The sequence below is a fragment of the Leopardus geoffroyi genome, chromosome A2 (genome assembly GCF_018350155.1).
Source record: "Leopardus geoffroyi isolate Oge1 chromosome A2, O.geoffroyi_Oge1_pat1.0, whole genome shotgun sequence".
Taxonomy (NCBI): Eukaryota; Metazoa; Chordata; class Mammalia; order Carnivora; family Felidae; genus Leopardus; species Leopardus geoffroyi.
Genome location: NC_059331.1, coordinates 53,062,682 through 53,089,308, shown reverse-complemented (window position 1 = coordinate 53,089,308; position 26,627 = coordinate 53,062,682). Strand labels below are relative to the sequence as shown.

The 26,627-nt window shown below is 40.5% G+C and overlaps 1 protein-coding gene across 4 annotated transcripts in view; it reads left to right on the top strand.

The window, feature by feature from the left end:
* The window catches only part of VGLL4 (vestigial like family member 4), a 168,514-nt gene that overhangs the window by 59,496 nt on the left and 82,391 nt on the right, over positions 1-26,627 (top strand). The window lies entirely within an intron of this gene.

Below are 26,627 nucleotides of genomic sequence, written 5' to 3'. Positions count from 1 at the left end.
TGACTAGCTGTTGCAGTGAGTTTATTTGTAAGCTGGGTGTTTCATGGAGTCTTAGAAGCCTATAGGTTTACAGGTCCCTGTAGAGGACCTTTTATAGCTTACGGTCCCCTTGGCCCTGGATTTCCAAGCCTGTTTTCAGCGTTTCAGCAGTAGTTATACCCAAATACACATTAAAATGTTTTATGTGGAGGCCAAAACCCTTAGAGTCCTCCTTGACTGTCTTCCTCTCACGTCCTACAGACTACCCACCAGCAAATTGTGTTGCATCTACCTTCAAATATATCCCCAATCTGACCACTTTTCACCATCATCATTGCTACCACCCCAGACCTCAGACACCTCTTTGCCTGGATTACTACAGAAACTTCTCAGCTGCTGTCAACTGCTAACTATCCCTTTTCAGTCTGTTCTCAAGGCTGTTGCTACAGTAATCCTTTAAAAATGTTTATCAGAGGTGCCTGGGGCTCAGTTGGTTAAGTGTCCCTAGGACTCTTGATTTCAGCTCAGCTCATCATCTCCCTGTTTGTGGGTTTGAGCCCCATGTTGGGCTCCATGCTGACAGCATGGAGCCTCCTTGGGATCCTCTCTTGGTCCCTACACTGCTCATTCTCTCTCTCAAGGAAAATAAACCTAAAAAAAAAAGTAAATAAAAAAAAAAGTAAATCATTTTGGGGTGCCTGGGTGGCTCACTCCCTGGGTCATTAGTTCAAGCTCCGTGTTGGGTGATGGGCATAGAGCTTACTTAAAAAAAATGTAAATCAGGGGCACCTGGGTGGCTCAGTTGGTTGGTTGTCTCACTTTGGCTCAGGTCATGATCTCACAGTTCTTGGGTTCAAGCCTGGCGTCGGGCTCTGTGCTGACAGCTGTGAGCCTGGAGCCTGCTTCAGATTCTGTGTCTCCCTCTCTCTCTGCCCCTCCCTCACTTGCAGTGTGCCCCTCTTTCTCTCTCAAAAATAAACATTAAAACAAAAATTTTTTTTAATGTAAATCAGATTATGTCACTCCTCTGTTCAAAAACTAGTGGCTTTCCCTCTCAAGCTGAGATTCAAGCTGATGTTCTTCTATAACCTCTGAGGCAAGAGGGCCTCCTCACTGCTATGGGAAGTATGTCCTCCCTCACCTCCTGCCTCAGGACCTTTGCACTTGCTGTTCTGTCAGCACAGAATGATCTTCCTTCAGATATCCTCATGGGTTATTGCTTCCTTTCCTTCATATCTTCACTCAAGTGCACCTTCTCAGAGCAACCTTCCTTGTCCCCTGCCTTGTTCCCATCTGTGACTTGACTGCACATTTCTGCTTTATTTTTATCGAACTTGTCTCTCACATACATTAGAATGTATGATCAATGAGACCAGGATTTTTGTCTTGTTTTATGTATTACAGAATCTCCACTGCCTAGAATGGTGCCTGGCATGTGGGAGGCGATCAATAAATATGTGCTGAATGAAGGAATACCATCTCATCTTTCCCCAAACTGGTGGTATTCTGGTGTAGAGTTAGTCAGTCACCTGCATGCATGGACAGGACTTGGTTTTCTTTATAGGAGAGTGATCTGGTAAGGGATCTCCTTCCTCCACAGCTGCTCAGCCAGCTCCCTCTGCCCACTCAGAAGTTACTCATTCTCTAGGTTGTGGGCCGGCAGTATGGTATAAATTGGCTTTGGCAAAGTTATGGGTGCATGAAGGCATGTTGGGATTTGAATATGGTGAAATTTTTAGAGTAAGTGAAGACATTAAAATTTTTTCATCTTGGTAAGCAACATTTGGAACTGCATTTTGGAACTCATCAAATTTATAAAAAAACTTAACTAGAGACATTAAAGGAAACCCCCTGTAGTCACTACAGAATCTCCAAAAAGTGCTACGTATGTCCTGTAAGAAATGTGGGAAGATGCTGCCTTAGAGGAAAAAGAGAATGAGAATTCACTTTGGCTAATTGAGTGGTCAGTTTTATTTTCTGAGAGAGAATTCTGTGAGTTGTAGGCATTTGGGGCTGGGAGAGTTTCAACCAAGAAAAGGCCCATTTTGGACAAATCTCAAAGGTTAAACATCTATTCTGATTTTTGGTGAGATGTTTAGTTCCAGAACTATATTCTCTTTGAGGAAATTGTTTCCAGTAATAACTCTTGACAAGTCTGCCTCTCTCACCAAAGTCTAGACTAGTGTCTCTTTTATGTGGAAAGCATTTTACCTCTGGGGCATATCAGAAACCCTTGGAATGGCTTTTTACAAATGACTCTGCGTGCGTGCGTGCGTGTGTGTGTGCGTGTGTGTGTGTGTGTGTGTGTGTGTGTGTGTGTGTGTGTGTAGATATATGGAGGTATATATATCTTCAGAGATTTTAATGCAATAAACTTCTATGACTCCTGAGAGACAAATGACAGAAAATAAACCATTAGTAGATATTTAAAAAATGCTACAAGCTTTTTGTCATTTGCTTTTTGCTTATTTGTTAAAAATTGGAAAATATATACAAAACAATAACAAAAACTACCTGAAGTCCTTCCTTCTGCCTATAAGATGATTTACTAGTTTTGGTGTATAGGCTTCAAACATTTTTCTGTGCAAGTGTATACTGAATATAAAAAAATAGAATTATATCTAATATAATATTTATGTATTGTTAGCTAGATATACACTATTTTATTTTATTTTATATTTTAAATGTTTATTTTTTGAGGGGGGAGAGGCAGAGAGAGAGAGAGGGAGAGAAAGAATCCCAAGCAGGCTCCATCGAGCTGTAAACACTGAGCCTGACGTGGGGCCCGAACCCACGAACCGTGTGATCATGACCTGAGCTGAAATCAAGAGTCAGACGTTTAACTGAGCCACCCAGGGGCCCCTACATCATCTTTATAAATGCTTACGTTATGTAGATGTTCTGTAATTTATTTTGTTAGTTTATTAGGTTGTTTTCAGTTTTTTTAAATTATAAATAATGTGGTCATGTGTATTTTTGTATATATATGTGTTTCTGTGTTAGGGAGGTTTTTAAGGTGGTTTGCTAGTTGTGGGCCAGTTATAATAATTTTTCTTCAAATACTAGGACATGTCGCAGTTTTGCTTTGATTTGTGAGTATGTCATATAGGTATTATCACTAAGGTAGAGAATTACTAAGGCAGAGAATCTACGTCTATTTAACTGTATTTAAAAAAATTTTTTTTAATGTTTATTATTAAGAGACAGAGACACACAGAGCATGAGCATGGGAGGGGCAGAGAGAGGGAGAGACACAGAATCTGAAGCAGGTTCCAGGCTCTGAGCTGTCAGCACAGAGCCTGACACGGCGCTTGAACCCACAAACTGCGAGATCATGACCTGAGCCGAAGTCAGACGCTTTAGTGACTGAGCCACCCAGTCTCCCCTGTTTGACTGTATTTTAAAAGAATTGCCTATATTGGAAAAAAAAAAATACGTAAAGTTGGGATTGTCTTAGAAAACTGGGATAGATGGTTACTAATTACTGGTATATTGGTGTGAGCTCATTCCCTGCTTTGTACGTAACCCTGGGCTGAGATCATTGATTTTCTTAGTGAGAACCTGGCTTAAAGCATTCAGGAACATCGGAGGAAGGCTGAGTTGTGGTTCTACGTGCACTCTGCTCTGAGTGTTTATGTAAATAGCTGTTCTGTGATTGTCTTCCAAGTAATTGAAAATTAATTATTTATAAGGGGTAACTGACTTAACCAGAGCTTTTAATTAATATTCTGTTTCTCCCAAACAAATAGGAGTGCACTGCAATTGCTTCTTGTAACTACCCTGGGTAGTTTAGCCTGTGTGTGCCTATGTCATTGAGTTTAGATAGTTAGGTATTTTAAATTGACAACAAGTTAAAATGTTTATCTTGATGAGATAATAGCAATTTAAAGGAGTCTGTTTCCAACTGTGATCATACCATAGTTTTACTTGGCAAAATTCCACAAGCAAATAGAATTTCAATTATCAGGTAATTTACTCTCTGGATTCTTATGCATAGAATTTCTCTGTTTAGACAGCCCCTGCCACCGCCCGCCCCCCCCCCCCCATTCTAATTTTTCTCAACTACCTTTTGAAACTTACCTAGTAAATAGTATTCAGTGCTATGTGGTATCTTTATTTTGTTTTTGCATTGTTTTGGTTTATTTCAATTGCTCCTGGAACAAGGAACATAAAGGAGGGAATTAAGTTACATAATCTAAAACAGAAGAAGCAGAAGAAAGTAGACACTCAATAGTGTAGAAATATCAGATCATAGGAATAAGTAATCCGTTCTGTTGGCCAGCTGTCTCCTGAAATACCGTGTTCACCTGTATACCATTTTTAAAAGAGGGTCAGTAACATGGGGCGCCGGGGTGGCTCAGTCGGTTAAGCATCCGACTTCGGCTCAGGTCATGATCTCCCGGTTTGAGCCCTGCATCAGGCTCTGTGCTGACAGCTCAGAGCCTGGAGCCTGCTTCGGATTCTGTGTTTCCCTGCTCACGGTCTGTCTCTCTCTGTCTCTCAATAATAAATAAATTAAAAAAAAAAAGAATTAAAAAAAAAAAAAAGAGGGTCAGTAACAAACTCCATTCACACGAAGAAGGAAGTGGAATAGAATGATGCAGGGTTAGAACTGAGATAAGAGTAGGGGTGCCTGGGTGACTCAGGCAGTTGAGCATCTAACTCTTGATTTCGGCTCGGGTCATGATCTTGTGGTTTGTGGGATCAAGCCCCAGATTGGGCTCTGCACTGACAGCACAGAGCCTGTTTGGGATTCCCTCTCTCTGGCCCTCATCCCACTCGTACTCTCTCTCTCTCAAAAACAAACAAACAAACAAAAAACTGAGATAAGAATTGAAGGAACTAGGGATAGAAATAGGAGAGCTGATTTCTAAATGACAGATATTCTTGTTTTAGCTGAGGGAATAGGCTTATCCAGTGTTGTTCCAGTGGGTCTAACTGGGATCTGGGAATTGTAAAATCCTGTAAAATCAATTACAGGAATTGATTTTAGTTCATTGGAAAGAAGGAATGTCTAACAGTAAGAGTTGCCTAGTAATGGAATTACAAGCTCCCAGATGAGATGCTAAGCCCCCAATAGCTGGAGCTGAAGGGGGGCCACCATCCACTCGTGGGTCTTTTGTGCGGTGATTTCTTCAACTCTAAGGAGGTGGTGAGATACAGATAACCCTCAGAGCCTTTCCAACTCTCAGATGCTTTGTTTATTTATTTATTTATTTATTTATTTATTTTTTAATGTTTATTTATTTTTGAGACAGAGAGAGACAGAGCATGAACGGGGGAGGGGGCAGAGAGAGAGGGAGACACAGAATCCAAAGCAGGCTCCAGGCTCTGAGCTGTCAGCACAGAGCCCGATGCGGGGCTCGAACTCACGGACTGTGAGATCGTGACCTGAGCCGAAGTCGGACGCCCAACCGACTGAGCCACCCAGGCGCCCCTATTTATTTATTTTTTAATGTTTATTGCTGAGAGACAGAGAGAGACAGAGCATGAGCATGGGAGGGGCAGAGAGAGAGGGAGACACAGAATCTGAAGCAGGCTCCAGGCTCTGGGTTGTCAGCACAGAGCCTGATGCCGGGCTCAAACTCACAAATCGCAAGACCACGACCTGAGCAGAGGTCTGATCGATGGATGCCCAACTGACTGAGCCACCCAGGCGCCCCTCAGATGCTTTGGTTTTTATACATTGGTCAGTGACATGCTCAAACCAAATGCTTAGCCATTTAAGTCTACTTCCTGCCATTTAGTTAAAAAGATTTTAAATGCTTTTCTATTGAGACTTCTGATGGCCATGCAGCCACAGCCTGGCTGCATCCTGCTATGACTCATCCCCTTGCCTTACCATGGGTTGCATCTCAGTGCTATAAACATCCTTCTTCAATCAAAAAACTAAAAAAAAAAAAAATCTTTAGTAAGGTACTTGAAGATGTAGATTTACAACAGAGAATGTCTCAGTGTAAAATTTCTATCAATGCATTAACTTAATTAACAATGAAAAAGTCCATTTCTAAGGCACTGATGGTATAGAGAAAGCACCAACTGAAAGACTGAATGTATAATTTCTGCAATTTATCTAACTGACCTTTTTACCTAAAGGCATAAGAATTCATTTATGAGATATTCATCGCAGCGTTGTGTGTAAAAGCAAAAAATATGATAAAGAATAACATTCTTCAGTAGGTATTTTTTTCAATTGTAGGAACAATAGTCAACATGCAACCTACCCTCTTAACACATTTTTAAGTGCACAAAACAGGATTGTTAAGTATAGACACCACATTGTACACCAGAGCTCTGGAACTTACCTTGTAGAGCTGACACTGTGTAACTGTTGAACAGTAACTCCCCATTGCCCCCTTCCCCTGGCAACCAACCTTCTACTCTTTCCATGAATTTGACTGCCTTGGATTACTCATATAAGGGGAATCATACGGTATTTGTCCTTCTGTGATTGGCTTCTCTCACTTAGCTCCAGGTCCATCCATCTCGTTGCATATGGCAGGATTTCCTCCCTTTTCAAGGCTGAAAAATACCCGTTACATGCATATACCATGTTTTCTTACTGTATTAAAGAAATAGAAGAGAAGGAGCTCGTATAATAAATGAAAATCCTTTATACATTAAGATGGTTGTATTCTGAGTAAATTTTTACTCTTTGTAATATCAAGCTATTAATACATTTTTTTCAAAAGCCTTATAATTTTTAATGTTTATTTTAGAGAGAGAGAGAGAGAGTGTGAGCACGCATGAGTAGGGAGGGGCAAAGAGAGAGAGAAAGGGAGACACAGAATCTGAAATAGGCTCCATTCTCTGAGCTCTCAGCACAGAGCCCAATGTGGGGCTCGAACTCTGAACAGCGAGATCGTGACCTCAGCCAAAGTTGGATGCTTAATCGACCACCCAGGAGCCACCCAGGTGCCTCTCAGAAGCCTTATATATATTATGGATGATATACTTTCTGGTAGCTATTAAGATCTCCATATTCAAGGTACATAGGAACTTGGATCATACAGGTTCCTGAGGGTAGGACTTCTTCAATATTCAAGAAGTTTTATATAGCTGATTGGAGTGATGCATGTTCGGAGTGTCAGTGGTAACCTTTTACTACCTGTCTCTGTTGTTCAATTCTAGCTCTGGAGTTCTGGACCCAGGTTCTCAGTTGCCATTACTGCCAGCTCTAAGGTGAAACTATTCATAAAGTTTCACAGTTAAGAGAATTATAGCACACTTTTAGTCTAACTCCTTTGTTTTATAGATGAGTGCCAAGCTTCAGACAGAGGGGGTGGCTTGTCCAAGACCATGCAGGGAACTAGAAGTAGACTTGAAACCAGAACCCAAGTCTTCAGATTCCTAACTGCGTGCTCTTTTATGATCTCTCTGCAAATGTAGTAGATCAGACTATAGTTGCCTTCCTTCTAGGCATTGGTCTGTTTAAAAGCTGCTCTCCTTTGTGGAGCTATTTAGATGGAATTTATACTTCCAGTATAATGGAAAAAGAAATGGCAAATGTATTCTCTTACATTAATGTTTAGCACAGAGAAATTAAATCCATCATTTCACTAATGTCAGAAATGATGATAGGGGCATCTGGGTGGCTCAGTCAGTTAAGCGTCTGACTCTTGGTTTCAGCTCAGGTCATGATCTCTCGATCCATGAGATCAAGCCCCTCATTGGGCTCTGTGCTGACAGCTCAGAGCCTGCTTGGGATTCTCTCTGTCCCTCCCCTGCTTGCTCACTTGCCCTCAAAAAAAAAAAAAAAAAAAAAAGAGAGAAAGAAAAAGAAATAATGATATATAAATAGTGCATAATGACAGAGCTGTCCAAATTCTTCCACATAATGCACCAACATAATTTTTTTTTTTATCAGGTATTGCTAATTTAATTTTGAAACCTGGGAGTTAAGTGGGATGAATTAGTTGTGATTTCCAACTCCTTTTCCTTTTGCTTCTTTCCCAGCTTATTCTGTATCCCAGACTGATATTCAGACACTGTTTTTATTACATCACTGCCTTCCTCTCCCTAAAAGGAACCAATAGCTGTTCTTGACTATTTTATGTTGCTGTACAGAGTTGCGTCCTGGTCCTCATCCTCTGGCCCCTTTTATCTTTTCAGGTATATTTTCTGTTGCTTTTCACTACCCCAAACCCTTTGCTTTGGTAAACTCAGTGGCTCATGTCATTTTTGTAGCCTGAATATTGTTTCCCCTTGCTATTTTGCTTACCCAACTTTTACTTGTCCCTTGTCTAAAACCTCTTAACTACTTTGTGGGACCCTTCATAATCTCTCCTCCTGTAGTTACCAAATAATTCTTATTTTATCAGTTTTGGTTATAAAATGTTTAGAGAAAAAAAGTCAGCCAGTGAAGAAAGTCTTTCCCATCTCAAGTTCCTACTTTTCTCGGGTAACCACTATTAAGTTTCTTTTGTAGCTATTTGCTTTATGGTCACAAAATGGCTGCCTTATCTCCAGGTATCACATGTGCATTCCAGATAGTCAGGAAAGGCAGAAAAAAACAGTATAACAAGCCCAGACTGACCTTTTTATTAGGAAAAGCAAAAACTTTTCTAGAAGCCAAAGCAGACTTATGTTTACGTCTCATTGGTCAGGCCTGTATTCCCTAGCTACTCCTAGCTATGAGAACTTTGGAATATTCAGTTTTCCTAGCTCCTCTAGTGGAGGTAATAAGGGGGAAGGGAGTTGGGAGTGTATTGTGAGTTAGCCATCACATTGTGTCTACCACACACCAAGTATTATTAACTTTTTTAAAAAAATTATTTATTTCGAGAGAGAAGGAGAGCTTGAGTGGGGAGGGGCAGAGAGGGAGAGAGAGAATCCCACTGTCAGCACAGAGCCCGACGCAGGGCTCGATCCCATGAACTGTGAGATCATGACCTGAGCTGAAATCAAGAATTAGACACTTAAGTGACAGCCACCCAAGTGCCTCCAAAAATTATTATTATTATTATTTTTTAACGTTTATTTTTGAGACAGAGACAGAGCATGAACGAGGGAGGGTCAGAGAGAGGGAGACACAGAATCTGAAACAGGCTCCAGGCTCTGAGCTGTCAGCACAGAGCCCGACGTGGGGCTCGAACTCACTGACCACGAGATCATGACCTGAGCCGAAGTCGGCCGCTCAACCGACTGAGCCACCCAGGTGCCCCCGAAAATTTTTATACTGGATTTTTGTAAGTTAACTTTACAACAAGCCACTTTACTACCTTCTCCTATTGTTTTCAATGCTTTTTCCAACATTTCCCGCCCCCCCCCCCCTTTTTGGCTTCCCAGTGTATTATTTTAAAATTATGAAAAATTTGCCTTTTCTATTTCAGTTGTTTTTCCATCTGATCAAGAAGCTTTCAGTTCCAAGTAATGGAAAACTGAATCAAATGATTTTAAAAATAAAAAGAACTTATTAATTCACGTAGCTGAAAAGTCCAGAGGTAGGATGGGCTTCAGGCGCAGTGAGATTCAAAGGATCCTGGTGTTACCAGGTTCTGGCTTCATTTACCTGTGATTTTCTTGGGTATGTGGCTTTGTCCACCAGCATGGCTACATTGTATAAGCCAGAGGAGACTGTCTCTTCCAGTCTCTTAGGCTTCTCTCTAGAAAATCTACAGCAAACATGTGCAAATCTTGTACTTACCCTTGAACCAACCACTGTGATTTCTTGCAGCCTGTGCTGTGTATACCCAGTGGCGTTTTTATTCATGTCTGTTTCTTTTATTGCTTTTAATGCAGCATCCATTTCCCTCACAGACTACTTTTTTTCTATTTCTTTCCTGAACTCTGCTGGCTATCTTTTCATCTCCCCGTGTTGTCATCCTGTTTCTTAAAAATAGAGCTCTTACTTCAGAGAGGTTATGCCTTTTCTTCTTCTTTTTTTGGTATATATCACAGAGATATATTGGTTCATAACTTTCAAAATCCTGTGCAGCATAATTTCCCTGGTGTGTTTTAACACCTTGTTACTTTTCTTTCCTTCTTTTATCTTGCATCACTTGGTGATGATTCGTTTCTCATTATTACTCAAAAAATTTTTTTTGATGTTTATCTATTTTGAGAAAGAGAGAAAAGGTGAGTAGGGGAGGGGAAGAGAGAGAGGGAGAGAGAGAATCCCTAGCAGGCTCCATACTCAACGTGGAGCCCGACTCTGGACTTGATCTCTCAACGAGCATGAGATCATGACCTGAGCCAAAATCGAGAGTCAGAAACTTAACTGACTGAGCCACCGAGGCACCCCTCATTCATACCTAGTTTTAAATGGGGCTTGTTCCTTCTGTGATAGCAATTTGCTGAATGTTGGTGATTGGGGAGCGTTTGGGAAAAGTGCTGGTGCCATTAGCTTGCAGCACTTTGTTATCGGCACTCCATCCTGAGGGTGTTCCTCCTTCCCAGCAGAGCAGGAATTTGGGCTGCCCCACAAAATAGGTATACCCAGGTCCTTCTTACTCAGTGCTTGTATAAACAAACAAGCCAGGTGTATGTTTTCATTTTTGTGAAGACATTCGTGTATGATAGCTTAGCTGTTTTGTCCCACAGCTACTCTGATGAAACAGAACCATGCAGTGGACTGTTTGTGATGCTGTTTGGTGTTCTGTGTTCTTGATCTATTATGGAAGCAGAGCTGAAATGAAAGTTCCATTAAAATAAAGCTTGAGTCTTAGAATGTCAAAGTTTTTTAATTTTAAGAATTCAGTGTAAATGATTTTTCACCACCATTTCATATGCCCAGGTCCCCAAAGAGACAGATACCATTTTTTAAACCTATAGCACTAATTGCACAAAAAAATCCTACTGGACTAGAGATAGGCTAAAGTGTGCAAGATGAAACTCAGATTTTGAAATTGGGATTGTTTCAGAATTTGAAGAACAGTCTATAGTACCAAGGCAGGAATTTTCATAGTGAATAGAAATCCAGTAGAAAGAGAATTTGGCATGTATTGGGCGCCTACTGGTGCTAGCACTGGGTTGTTTCAGATTTTTATTTTATCTTATTTTATTTTATTTTATATGAAATTTATTGTCAAATTGGTTTCCATTCAACACCCAGTGCTCATCCCAACAGGTTCCCCCTCAATGCCCATCACCCACCGTTCCCTCCCTCCCACTCCCCATCAACCCTCAGTTTGTTCTCAGTTTTTAAGAGTCTCCTATGGTTTGGCTCCTTCCCTCTCTCTCTTTTTTTTTTTTTTTTCCTTCCCCTCCCCCATGGTCTTCTGATAAGTTTCTCAGGATCCAGTGAGATAAGTCATACAGAGAAAGACAGATACCATATGTTTGCACTCTTATGTGGATCCTCAGATTTTTTTTTAAATGTTTTAATTTTATTTTTGAGAGAGAGAGAGAGAGACAGAGTGCGAGTGGGAAAGGGGCAGAGAGAGGGAGACACAGAATCTGAAGCAGGCTCCAGACTCTGAGCTGCTGGCACAGAGCCAGACACGGGGCTTGAACCTACAAACTATGAGATCATGACCTGAGCCGAAGTCAGCCGCTTAGCCAACTGAGTCACCCAGGCACTCCTGGGCTATTTAAGAGTTAATAAGCAAAGAGGTTGACTCTCAGGGAGCTCTTGGTCTGTAGGGAAGATAAAGCCATGAATGATTATAACAGACTGTATTAAATAGCATGTTAGAAGCGGTGGCATCCAAGGAGAATGATTAGTCTTTTTTTAAATGTTTATTTTTGAGAGAGAGAGAGAGAGAGACAGTCAGGGTGAGTGGGGGAGCGGCAGAGAGAGAGGGAGACCCAGAATCTGAAGCAGGCTCCAGGCTCTGGGCTGTCAGCACAGAGCCCTATGCGGGGCTCGAACTCACCAATGGTGAGATCAAGACCTGAGCAGAAGTAGGATGCTTAACCGATGGAGCCACCCATAGAAAGATCAGTCTTTTGAGCGTGTTAGCATTCTCCCCATTTTTCAAAGATGGAGAGCCAGATCCAAGGCATTACATAATACATGTGTACTCACATAGCTGTTCTGGGACAGATCCAAGATTGGAACCTGCTTTTGACTAGCTCCTGGCCTCTTAGGATTGCACATTTTAAGTATTTCAATATTTGAAGTTACTTTTGCCCTGAGTAATGCCTGAAAGTTCACTTAATATGCCTCTGGAAATCTCATTGAGCTGTATCAAATATTTTATTTTGTTGATGTCTTAGGAAATACTGTTGGGAACGCTTTGACCCTCAAGCCTTCTTTGAAACTCTGTTCTTGTGAGGATGCAGACAAATGCCACTCTCTATATGAAGCCATACCTACGTCTCTTCAGAAACAGGATCTCTCCCCGCTTTGCTTCCTGTTGTTTGTCTGTAGTTCTTGTTGTCTGTCTTCAGTTGGAAGCTCTTCAAGGACAGGGACTATACCTTATTTATGTTTGGGCCCCAGTCTCTTCTAGGCCGGTGAAGTGTTGTGAGCATTAACATGGCACTCTGGTGGTATTGTGTATGGCTGTCTTGCTTGCCGTTTGTTTAGGGTCCCAAAGACAAGTGAACAGTGCTTGGAGCCAGGAACATTGTACCTGTGCTGGGTGGATTTTTACCTCTACTGTGATCCTGGGCAGGATCACTTTGTACCTGAGGCTTGGAGGGTAGGGGTCAGTTTGTATGGGTAGTCTTGTAGGATGGATGTCTCTAATTCTAGAGCTCAGCAACACTCTTTTATCAACAATAGAAATGCTATATAGTGTCTTCTAGCAACAGCCAAATAGAACTTTTCAAGTCTTCAGAATATTTTCACCTTCGTGTACTCGGTGCCCGTAGTGGGCGTTTAAGTATTTTATAACTGCATATTAGGCAAGTTATTCACACTCTCTTTTGTTGCTTGCTGACTAAATGCATTTACAAGTGAGAATAGAAGACTTGATTTTTCTTTCATGGAGATGAGTGGGCCACGTGCCAGGTGTTAAAAGAAAGGTCTAGAAAGGGTTCACGTGTTTCTTTTCTCTCTGGCCTTCCCAGTTTATTAAAATGGGCAGCTGGTTCTTTAATTAATCATGATATTCGATCAGTGAACACGCTGCAGTGCTCTGTCATAGGATGATTGGAAGGTTTGATTAAACACGAGAAGGAAAGCGGTTTGTTTGTTTTTCTTTTTAACGTGTCAGCCTTCCAAAGGAAAATGTATTGGGGTACCTTTCCTTGGTGGTTCCAGGCCAAGCTAGAAGTATTTTAGCCTGCTCTTTGGAAGCAGATGTATTTTTAGAGCATCTGTAAATAAAATACGGTCATTTGGTTATTTGTGCGGGAAATGGCACTCAGTGTGCAGGTGCAAAGCTGTGTTTTCTCATGTTTCTCCTTCTCTTTTTAAAACTTGTTTTACTGGGAAAATGGAGAAGAAAAAGCAGGAAGAATCGTTTGTTTTGATGCCATGTAAATTGGCATCAGTGCAACAAGGATCATAATTTTCTTCTTGGCAGCATGTACCGCAGGGCTGTTAGCACAGATATTCTGTAACAGGAATCCTTGAACAAGTAGAATTTCAAAGAACACTGAGAGCCATTCAAAAGTAATAGGATTATATGTGAAACGTTTAGGGGTGGTTAGGCTGCTTAACCCTCTAGTAACTAGCCTTACCTGGAACTAAAGACAACCAGGAATTTTAGATCTTTTCGTTTTTTAAAAGTTTGTTAATTTGAGAGAGAGAGAGAGAGAGAGAGAGAGAGAAAGGGAGAGCAAGCATGAGTGGGGGGAGGGGCAGAGGGAGAGGGAGACACAGAATCCGAAGCAGGCTCCAGGCTCCGAGCTGTCAGCACAGAGCCCAAACACATGAACTACTAGATCATGACCTGAGATAAAGTCAGCTGCTTAACTCACTGAGCCACCAGGGCGCCCCTAGATCTTTTCATTCTTATTGAGCTGAAAAGCCAGATCTCCTCTAGGTAGTGGTGGCTTGGCTCGCCTTCGTGTTCTCCCCAAGAAATGTAGAACTTTCGGTTACTTTAAGCCCTCTTGCCCTTTGTTACTATTGTTAATTCAAACTACCAGGAAATGATCTAAACAATATCTTCATGTCCATTGTTAGGGTAAAAGTGTGTGTGTGTGTGTCCTCTTTTTTTTTTTTTTTTTGCCCTGGGAAGTATAGCACACACACTCTCTCCACATGCCTTCAAGTCGGAAAAACCCAAGAAAAACCTCCATAAACCCAGCAGCAACAGCCATCTCTAAGTAATAATTAATGCCATTTATTATCCAAAACATGAAATTCTGTCTTGAGATTGCAAAAGAATGTGGCAGCCTAAGGTTGGGTATGGATGAAGGGCAAAAGGGAACAGAGGAATTACCCAGAACCTTAGAATTTTAAGGCTGTTGGATGCACCATAGAGGTTGAAGGAAGAATGTTGTTTATTGAAGGGGGATGTATGGTGCATTAGAAAGAAGAAATGAGGCTTGGGGAAATATGTAAGTAAAGGAAGTACATTTGTGTGAGGTCAGCTGAGTAAATCCGCTCTGGTGTCAGATCCCTGTTTTTAACGCAGTCTGCAGGAGAAACTTTTGTTCCATTTAAATAATGGAGAAGTAGTCGCTATGGTTTTTAAATATTTGACAGCTTTTAGGGTAAGATTGCTAAATTTAACTGAACATGCATCAAGGTCATATTTTTAAAGTTAAAAAAGATGTGTGCGGATTCCTTTGGGTGTGCAGATTCCTTTGCAGATCCACAGCTGTCTTAAATTACTTTTCCGTCCTCAGGATGCACAGAAGAGGTATGTGTCAGGGGCATTCCTGGACTCTCAGAAATCCACATAGGTCTAATTAAGCATAAGGAAACTGCTAACCGGCAAAAAGTCGACCTTTGTTCCCGCGTTTTTATAGATGTTTCTGTTTGAAGTTCTTTGGGAGTCGGGAGTGGGCAGGGCAGTCTAATGTCTGAACAGGCTCTGCTTCTCCTCACGGGATACCAAGAAACCTCATCATCTGTGGAAAGAATGGCAGTAATAATTCACTCCATTTGTATGTGCTTTGTAATTCATGCATCGCTGTAATAGCTGTCCTTCCCTGGGTCCTTGGCTGCCCTATGTAATGGGCAAGTGAAGTTTTATCATCCTTCTTTTGCAGATCAGGAAATTGAGGCTGGAAGAAGGAAAATTCTCTAGGGGATAGGAACCTAACTTCTCTGACTGACTCTAGTGCTTTTTTCCTACTGGAATGCCAGTCTGAGATTGCAGAGTGCAAGGGGTAAGCTTATCATGGCTATCAGCTTCCAGTTTTACCTTCTTTCTCCTCTTTTGCCTCCCCATTCCTGGCTTCCTCTGTGGATGGTCCTATTCCCCTACAGCTCTTCCTCCTTGGATTAGCCCTTAATTCCTAGGCCCTCTTCTCCCTTTCCTTAGGGTCTGCCTCCCCCCCACCCCCTGCCCCTCCCTCCAGGGCTGTGGTTTACTCTTCCTGGGTCCACAGTACTCACTGATTCCTCGGGAGGCTGGAATATCGCTAGTTTTCTAAGTCTGGTTAGTAAACCTAGTTCTATATTGATCACCTGCCAGGTGCCAGACAGTGTGTATGGACTGGGGAAACAGTGATAAGATAGATATTAATCAGAGGACCATACCAATGTGACATTACAGCTGTCTAAGTCCTCTGAAGGGAGATTCATGGTGCTCTAAGTCACTAAAAATTCACCATCACCAGCCTTGACTAGACATACACACTGTGGAAATGCTACTCTGCTCCACCAGTAAATGCCCTGTCTTGTTTCCAGGACCCCTCACACACTACACACCCTTACCCACATGAGGATAAGTAGGAAAGCCTGGTGTATGCATTTCAGGTCTCAAAACAGTTGAATATTGGCAGTTTATAAATTTCTGGTTTTATTCTGGCTACCGAACGTCAGTGGTTGAAGAAGGCTGAGAATGCGGGGGCTCAGTTGTCTCTTACACTGTGTAAAGTCAAATTATGGGGTTCACAGTCCAGCTTCTCAGTGGAAACGAGGTTGAGCTGTGTCTAAAGTTGGCTCACGTCGCCCCCTAGTCCTGTACAGGAGTAACTCATTGGGATGCCCTTGAACTCTGGAGGGTGTGAAAGGCAAGGGGTTTCCTCAGCGTGATGCTCTTTTACTAATTTCAGCTCAACATCCCCAGTGCAGAACTCCTGAACCTCAGGGGGACGGGCCACATGTGAGAATTATATGGGGAGCTATTTTTAAACTGTACTGAGCACAGCTGTTTCCTGGGTGTAAATTCAAAATACATCTTTCAGGGCCCCACTGTGTCCTTCCCCAGATTTATTAAATCACCTTCCAGATATGGCTTTCAGGGCCTCCTGGGTGATGTGTATCCAGGATTGGAAACTGCTCTTCTGGCCAGTGGATTTCTGGTGGCCCTAAGACTGTAATGCCCTCTCAGATAGAAGCGTCAGTGAAAACGTTGAAGGATGGTTGACAGGGCAATGCATGTAAATCCATCCTTGGAAAAATTGAATTGTGTTGTGAAGAGAATTTGATGGTATTGACTGTTATTTGACTTAATTGAATATTTGCAATCAAAACCTCTTTATTCTACTTGATACTAAATATAGTTGACTGGGTGAAAAAAATACAGTCTGAACCATCTGCTCGCTTTATGAGGACTCTTATTTTCCCTCACTGGGGTTTTAGGTCACTAATCCAGGGAACTTTAAATGCCTACTCCTGTAGGAGTTTAGGAGTATGTTTAGGCATACCCAACAAGAAATAAGACATGACCTAACTTCAGAGAGCTCACAGTGTTGTGGGGAAGATGTATTTGTTTAAAAATTTTAAGGTACAGTTCTTACAGGTGCGTGTTAATCTTAACATTGCCAATGATTTATTTTTTAGACCCAGTTTTTATTCAGTGGCATTTTGCAAAGCTAATGTGAAACTCATCCCTTGCAAGTCAACAATCCTTGTGGACTTAAAAAACTCTCCTTATTTTTAGTAAACGTAAGACCTTCAGTGTAGTGAAAAAGCACAGCTTCAGATCCAGACCTACCACTGTTGTGTGAGTTTGGACAAGACACTTAGCCTCTCTGATACCTGTTTCCTCATCCTCTAAAACTGTGATAGTACCTAGTAGCATGGTTGTGAGGATTAAAAAAGAAACAAGGTATGCGAAAGAAGGTAATGCTGCACCCTCAACCATGCCCAACATGCAGCATGTGTCCTTTGTCTTCTGTCCCTTCAACTTTAGGGAGAAAATAACCTATTGAGAAAATAGGAAATTGGCCTCTTGAGCTGTACCAGCCGTTGATTGTATGGCTAAGGAGAAAAATTCTAATAATTGTTTGCTTAAACCAGGGTTTTTTGATAATGACATCATTGCCATTTTGGCCTAGCTAATTCTTCGTTGTGGGGGCTGCCCTCTGTATTGTAGCACGTTTGGCAGTGTCCTTGGCCTCCATCTGTTAGGTGCCAGTAAGCGCTCCCAAGTTATGACAACCAGGCATCGCCCAGTGTCCCCCAGGTGGGGGGCAGCACAATTGCCTGGTTGAGAGGCACTGGCCTAGACTCTTTCCCTCTGTCCGTGTGGTGAATCCTGTCCTTCTGCCTCGTACGAGCATTTAGGAGTTTTACTATCGGGCAGGGAAGTGCAAAGTAAAACCGCAGTGTGGCTGGTCCACACTTAGCAGAGTAGTGGGAATGAAAAGGTGGAAAAGCAAGGATGTGGAGCACCCTAAAGTCCCTACGCTTCCGGCAGGTGTATGTATTGGTACAACTGCTGCGTTGTCACTGTGTCCAACTACACTTGTGTGTCAACATGGTGTGTCAACTATACTTCAGTGGAAAAGATTTAAAAAATGTAAAGCTGTAAAAAAAATAAAGTGGGAAGACATATATTAATCTGATTTCAGTTCTCACCAGAAACAAACAAACAAACAAAACCCAAGGCAGCCGTATGCTCACCAAAGACATGTGCTGAGAATATTGGTGGCAAACATAATTAGAATAGCCCCCAAATAGAAACTGCCGAGATGCCCATCAACAGTGAACAGGAAGAAGTGTCGTCTCTTAGGGCAACAGAATGCTATATAGCAGTGAAGAGGAATGAGTTTTCAGCCACATATAAAAATAAAGGCACCACTCATAAACAAGTTGAGAGAATCCAATCACAGAAGCGTATATGGCACACATAGAAGAGTACATGGTTCTATTTGTATGAAGTGGTCCAACTAATTTACACTGTTAAAGCTTAGGATAATAATTACCTTATGGAGGTAGTTACTAGAAGGGGGCACAGGCAGGGAAGCATTAAAATTCTCTTTTAAAATGCCTGGTGTGGGATCTGTGTTCTAGACTGGATCCTGACTGGGTGCATGGGTGATTTTGGAGGTGGAAAAATGCTGTGTACTAAAGCACTGTGAAGGCAGATTGAACTGTTAATTGAAGATTGGGTCACATATTGGGACTATCAGTGATTTTAGTCCTTCGTATGTTAAATACCTGGGACTTCCTTCATTGGATTTCTTCTCTGATTTTTACCGTGGAAAGCAGTTCTAGCCAACTGTGAAGGGATACATCTATGGGTGATTAGGATTTGTGAGCATGTGAATATCAGAATAGTATTTTATTTGTGAGGGTCCTTTGGATGGGATTTACTGAACCTACGTTGTTTTTAGTAATGAAAACCTCTAAAATAATAATAAAATGTTACAAGAAAACATTTGTGTCGTTAAGCATATAAGGTACTAGTTGTAAAACTAATGTTATGGTGTTTTGCAAGAGATTTCTCCTTCCTTAAATGCTAATTGATTCAATTCCTTCTCCCAGTACTGATTTATTCTGATTTAAGACATAAGTCCAAAGATGTTAGCTAAGTTTATCATGGTGATCACTTGGCAATGTATATATATATGTATATGTGTGTATGTGTGTGCATGTATGTATATATATTGATTCACTATGTGGTACACCTGAAACCAATATAGTATATGTCAATTGCACACACACACACACACATATATATATATATATATATAAAATAGTACTTTTAAATACTACTTATATCTTAAATCATGTTAATAAAGCAGATTTCCTATTCAGTCATTTGAGAACAATTGAACTAGTTTTGTTGGTATTTTAATTTTTGCAGAGTTTAGTGACAGTTCAACTGTTTGTTAAAAGATATTTGTTGTGACTTTTAAATAAAATAGGAGGCTCATTGTGTGACTTTTAAATAAAATAGGCTCACTGTGTTTGAAATATAATGTATATCAGATGAGAATGGCCCAAATTGTGCAGTTTGCCTTCTCAAAATTATCTTTGCATTTTAAAATTCACCCCTAGAGGGTGCTGTTGTATTGAAAGTTTAAATCTTTGTTTTGAAGAACCATTTTAAAGTTATTTTTAGAGTACTGTACATATATTTGTGTTAAAGTACTACTATATTACAGCAAATAATCTACTAATGCTTAATTGAAGATGAGAGTGTTTTGGGGAGCCTGAACTCTCTCAGTCAATGGAGCGTGCAATGATCTTGGGGTCGTGAATTTGAGCCTCATGTTGGGTATAGAGATTACTTTAAAAATAAAATCTTAAAGTTGAGAGTGTTTTAACTTAGAAATGGCACTATTTTATTCACAATAAAAGTCAAGACATATAGCTTAATGGTTTTTGCTTTTGTGAAAAATATGACAAAATACTGTTTATTTTTCATCATTTCACTGTGAGCAGCTCCAAGTTAGAGAAATAAACAATATTTTACTGTATACTTAGGAAGTCTTTCCTTGAAAGGAAATTCAGTGATCTAGGAAGCCTAATAGATATGTAGGTTCACCTCATGGATACTTGAGGCATTTGAAAATTGTTTTGTTTTGGTATCTCCTTCAGCTCAACAGCTAACATAGCTGTTTTGAAGACCTACTGTGTGCAAAGCAGCCTTTATAAACTGGTTGGGGAGAGATACATAAATTATCTCATAGTCTCCCTTGTTTTAGAATTAAGTGCAGTATATCTAAAATAAGGTGGAATGATGCAGATTAATCTGAGCTAATGGGGTTCTTAGAGAAGTTGGGATTGTAGCTAGGCCTTTAATGAGCCACAGAACTTTGCATTCTAAATAATAGTTAACAGAAAAGGAAGTTTGGTTTCTTAAGTCTTCTTTCTTCACACGCAGTCTAGGTTCATTTAAGACTTTTGATTTTAAGACATTTTAAGACTAGGTTCATTAAGACCTTTGTCTTAGTAATTACTATAATTAGATAAAAAAGGGAAAGTGCCTTGACCAAGGAAGTGTTGTGCAAGCATCAGCATCATCTTTACTCTTGCTGCTGTCGTATTATTTTGAGGAATGTACCCATAAATGGCAGTGGATTCTAGAGATGCTTTGTAATATTTTTAGACAGCCAACTTCTTGTTCAACTGATACATTAAGTCAAGGTATAGTCAAGCTTCCTTTCTTCTTTTGGTTAGGTCTGTTGTGATTGTTATTCATATATCAGGCTACAGTGATTTGAAGAGAATAAATGCTCAGTAAAGAGAATACTTTAAAATAAAAACACTAGCTAAGTATCTAACTTAGAATCCTGGGAAGAAGAGAGCAGTTAAATCCTCTGGAGGAGCCAAATAACGCAGTAGGGTAATTTATATTTCCCAGTGTCTTTGAAGAGATTATTGTTAGACTTAACATTAAAATATTCCCTTCTCCATACATGTCCCCTGATGCTTATAACAGCATTGTCTACAATAGCCAAATTATGGAAGCAGATTAAGTGTCCGTCGATGGATGAATGGATAAAGATGACGGGGTGTATGTGCACAGTGGAATAAAAGAGGATGTAAACTTGCCATTTGCAACAACGTGAATGGAGCTAGAGAATATTATGCTAAGTGAAGTAAGTCAGTCAGAAAAAGATAAATATCATATGATTGTGCTCATATGTGAAATTTAAGAAAGAAAACAAATGATTATAGGGAAAAAAAGAGCGAAAGAGGCAAACCAAGAAACAGACTCTTAACTATACAGAGAACAAACTGATGGTATTAGAGGGGAGTTGGGTGGGGGATGGGTTAGATAGGTGATGGGGGACTAAGGAGGGCACTTGTTGTGATGAGTACTGGGTGTTGTGTGAAAGTGTTGAATCACATATTATACTCCTGGAACTAATACTACTCTGTATGTTAACTAACTGGAATTTAAATATAAAAACTTAAAAAAATCCAAATGAAAAAAAAGTTCCCTTCTCTCTACATGTTCTAATGAGAGCATTTTGTTTTTAAAAAAAGTGTCTGGAGAGTGAATTTGATCTCCCAGCTTTTATTAAGCAGCTCACAGTTTTGGTGATTCTATTCTGAATTGGTAATCCACTCTCCAGCAAATCCAGCGACTTAACCTAGTAACCAGCCTGGGCTGCTGTCACCATTTGGCCATCATTTTCCCACAAAGATGTTGAGATGCTGCCATGGTGAATACTTAGGGAGCGCTTAGCGTATGCTGTGGGGAGCTTTATACCAAAAACTGAAGTTCCATTTTTTCTCTCCAGAAGCTTAGGGTCTGTTTGGGGAATCGATACTAATACATGAAATAACTAGTAAACAACAGAAGACAGAAAGTATATGCACACATGTCTACGTGTTCTGAAAGTTGAAAGTACAGGGAATTTCTCTTTTTTTAAAAAATTCTTTTTTTTTAAAAAATTTTTTAATGTTTAGTTATTTTTGAGAAAGAGAGAGATTACGAGCAGGGGAAGGACACAGACAGAGGGAGACACGGAATCCGAAGCAGACTCCAGGCTCCGAGCTGTCAGCACAGAGCCTGACGTGGGGCTCAAACTCACGGAGTGTGAGATCATGACCTGAGCTGAAGTCAGATGCCCACCTGACCGAGCCACCCAGGCACCCCAGTACAGGGAGTTTCTTTTTAGTTTCTTTAGGACATCTTTGAATAAACATCTTAAACGTCTTTGAATCTTACAAAGGTCTCATGTTTGGCATCTTTAGTTGTTAAATCTAAATTAAAAAGGTGTATTGTGGTGTTAAAAAAACCAAACAAACATATGATTCACCACTTAGGCCTTACCAGGGCATGTTTTCTCATTATGCACCTGCTTTTTAATAAGTGGGGAACCTGCACCCTCACCTTGATTCTGTATGGAAATATACTCTTTGTAGGTAAATTAGAAATACAGAAAAATGTCAAAAATGCCCGTCACTCAAAGACAGGCACTGTTATTTTGATACTCTTTACTGTCTCTTTAAGACATACACTTTTTCTCTATGTATGTGTATATATTCATTAATATAGAAGCAAAATTGGTGTCCAGAATACACACTGCTTTTATATCCCATTTTGGTGGTATTCAGTTAACCTATGTAGTACTGTTATACAGTACATAGTATAGCACTTCCTCGTGTCATTCTGTTTTTTTTTCTAAATTTTTTTAACGTTTTATTTATTTTTGAGACAGGGAAAGACAGAGCATGAACAGGGGAGGGTCAGAGAGAAGGAGACACAGAATCTGAAGCAGGCTCCAGGCTCTGAGCTGTCAGCACAGAGCCCGACGCAGGGCTCGAACTCACGGACTGTGAGATCATGACCTGAGCCGAAGTCAACTGCTCAACTGACTGAGCCACCCAGGCGCCCCTCGTGTCATTCTATTTTTGAAGGAATTATAGCCGCATAATATTCTGTCGTTAGTATCCGTAGCTTGATATGATGTCAGACTGCTTTGTAGAAAGGCATTTTCTGTTTATATTTCAATAGCAGTAAACACAAATTCTACTGGCATCGCACCTCACCAGCATGAAATAACATGCAAAAGTCTTTTTTGTTGAATTAGGCAGATACAAAATCACTTGATTTTTAAACATGTATTTCTTTATGAATAAGGTTGAATAGTTTTCAAAAATGTATTGGTTATTCATTTCTTTCTTTTGTTCTTTGCTCATTTAAAAAATACTTAGATTCTTTTGTTAACTTGTTTTAAGTGTTCTTTATGGAGTGCCTGGGTCGCTCAGCCGGTTAAGCGTCCGACTTTGGCTCAGGTCGTGATCTCACAGTTCATGAGTTCACGCCCTTCACTGGGCTCTGTGCTGACAGCTCAGAGCCTGGATCCTGCTTCGGATTCTGTCTCTCCCTCTTTCTCTGCTCCTCCCCTGCTCATGCTCTGTTTCTCTCTCCTTCAAAAATAAATAAAAACATTAAAAAAAATTTTTTTTAAATGTTCTTTATTTGTCAAAAACATTGATCCTTCATCTACCATGATATACGTTACAAATGTATTCTTCTGTTTTGTTGTTTTACTTCATTTTATGGTTTTCAAATGTACAAAAACCTAATAAACTTTGTATATTCAAATTCTTCAATATTTTCCTCTGTAATCTCTTTCTTTGATTTAAGGTGTTTTTGTTTCAGGCTTAGAAATTGTTTCCCTGTTCCAAATTAGATAGTCTGAACATATTCTTACTGTTTTTTTGTATTAAAATACTTTTTTTAATGTTTATTTATTATTGAGAGAGAGACACAGAGCATGAGCAGGGGAGGGGTAGAGAGAGGGAAGACACAGAATCTGAAGCAGGCTCCAGGCTCTGAGCTGTCAGCACAGAGCCCGATGCAGGGCTCGAACTCAAAGACTGTGAGATTATGACCTGAGCCGGAGTCAGTCGCTCAACCAACTGAGCCACCCAGGCGCCCCTATTCTTACTGTTTTTAAAGTTTTTCAGCAAAAACTTTATTGCATTATCTGTATAGTGCTACTTATTCTGTACCAGGACCACCCCCAAAATGTTCTTTGCTTTATATTTTAAATATCTAATAGATCAAATTTCTTTAGTGTTTAAAAAAAAAAGGTAGACCTTCTTACCTGGCTTTTTTGTGGATAAAATTTACAACCATCTTTCCAGTTTCCTTAAAAACAATTCTGTTGGTACTTCAATTATGAATATATTATTAGCCTGCAAATGAACTTGAGAAGCATTGACATTTTCCAGTATTTGGATTGCAACCTGAAGTTCATTCAGAATCTCGATGAGTGTTCCTCAAATGTGAGAACTTGTGGCACCAAAAGATATCGACAGAATCCAGTTTGGGAAACCTTGTTAGGTAATAACAGTGTGTGCTGGGGTGAGCGGTTGGATGGGGAATCTACCTGTGAATCCTACTGTGTAACCTTACTGATTTTATTCAACAAGTGTTCATTGATGGCCTACCATGTGGCAGGTTTATGCTAGACCTTGAAGAAGTGAAGAAGCCATAGTTCTTGCTCTTGAAGTCTAGACGTGGTTAGGGTAGAAGTATATACCTAGTAAGATGATAGGTAGGGGCAGGGAGTGAGGACATGGAAGGAAGGGGGTTCCCATTGGATGAGAGGGGCGTATGCCAAGTCTTGAGGGAAGAATGGGTGTGTTTGCTGGGTAGACAGGCCAGAAAAGTCTTGGACAAAGAGAGAACTGTGGTTTTAAAGTAGGCGATTCAGTGTGCTTCAAGCACGAGGTGAAAGATGTGCGGAGCTGGGCTGAAGGCCGTCGCTGTGGAGGGAGTTCACTGCGCTGCAGTCCGGCCTTTGTCAGTAGCCAGCCATCTGCACAGGGCTTCTCACACCGTCTGGGTGGAAAACTAGGGTTTTCGTTTTTTGTTTTTTTTCCTGCCAGGCTTTATTGATACTTTGTAAAATTAAACAAAACTCAATAACTAGAAATATGGAAAAAATAAACCCTCATTTAAAAAATTTTTATTAAAAAAATTTTTTTTAAATGTTTATTTATTTTTGAGACAGAGAGAGACAGAGCATGAAGGGGGAGGGGCAGAGTGAGAGGGAGACACAGAATCCGAAGCAGGCTCCAGGCTCCAAGCTGTCAGCACAGAGCCCGACGCGGGGCTCGAACTCACGGACTGTAAGATCATGACCTGAGCCGAAGTTGGATGCTTACCTGACTGAGCCACCCAGGCGCCCCTAAAAATCTTTTTTAAAGTAATCTCTGTACCCAATGTGGGGCTCGAATTTACAACCCCAACATCAAGAGTCGCATGTTCCATCTACTGAATCAACCAGGCGCCCCAGCGCTCATTTTTTAAAATGAAGATTTAAGAGACATAAAATTAGTCTGTCAAACTGCTATAAAAATTTGGAAATGTGCACTCTCCATTTCTGTATCTCTCTCTTATGGATAGTAGCATCTATTTCTTGAACCCCTCTGTGGACCACTTGTGAGTAGCACCACACTGGCTTCCTACATGAGTAGGGAAGATGTGTCTGGGTGCTGGGAATTTTGCCACAGATCATTCTGAACACAAATCAAGGTACACTTATGGGACTGTCGTCACAGATGATTGCCACTCAGGCTGAGAGAATCCCATTGTAAGTGACACAGGGTCATTTAGGAGAAGTTACTAAGTACTCCTATCTTTACAACTGTTTTTGTTTAAATCTGGTTAAAGCACTATATTTTATTTTAAGTTTATTTTTGAGAGAGACAGAGACAGCGTGAGTGGGGAGGGGCAGAGAGAGAGGGAGAGAGAATCCCCAGCAGGCTCTGCACTGTTAGAGCATGGTGTGGGGCTCAAACTCACAAACCATGAGATCATGACTTGAGCCGAACCAAGAGTCAGATGCTTAACCGAATGAGCCACCCAGGAGCTCCTAAAACCACTATATTTTTAAAAGGAAAACCTTCTCAGAAGGAGGGTTTAAAATGAAGTATCTTAAGGGGGGTAATTTTTTTCCCCCTCAGATGAAAGCAGTGGTTTTCAACCTTGATTGCATATTAGAATCACCCAGGACTCTTCAGAAATGATACAGACCATGGGTCTCACCTCCTCAGATTAGTTTGGGATGCCACCTCAGCACTAGGATTTTTTTAAAGTCCACGTTAATTCTAATACGCAGCCAGCTTTCTCCCATAGGGGACAGGCTAATGACTCATCATGTTTTTTGATTGAGACCTTCTGTCAAAGAACAGCACAGTGATTGTACTCTACAACTATCATTTGAATTTGATCTGATGCTTAAAGATATTGAGATTGTTTGAAATACAATAATCTGTGTATAGTAGATGCTCTAAGAGCTTTTTTCTGACCCTCCCTGCCAAATGCCATTATTTTAATTATAATTGATAGTATATGTATCTTTTCAGCATAGCTTATTCAGACTCTAGGATATGTAACCTAGTGTTAATAAATACCCTTATAAATTAAAGCTTCATTTTTCTGTTGTTTGCTTCACCTACAGCTATCCAGTGATGGCAGTAGTATTGGGTGTTGTATGAATCTCCTGATAAGACTTGATTAGAACAACTTGCTGTGCATGCCTATTATCCAAAATGCAACTGTCGCTGGATTTTTAACATATAAGCCCGTGAAATTATTTATTCAACTCTTATTTTAGCATATTAAAATTTCAGGTCTTGGTCTACAGTATAACACATTCCTTGATATTTTCTAAGTCTCCAAATAGCATACAATAATATCAACATATGAACACTTCCTTTGGTGAATTATTATTCTATTTGTGGGGCCAAGAGCTAGCTACAGTCTGCAAAAATAAAACTATTTTTCCCCCTATTTGTTGGTGTGCTCTTCATGTGCCAAAGGCTCTGAACGTTCAGTGATTTACTCATTCAGTAAACAGCTTTTGGGTACCTGCTTGTGCTAGATATTGGAGATATGCAAAGTTTAAGGCTCCGGTCCTTCCAGTAAGGAACAGCATAGCAGCATGCTACTAGCCACGAATACACAGATGGAACAGCTTTCATATGTGCA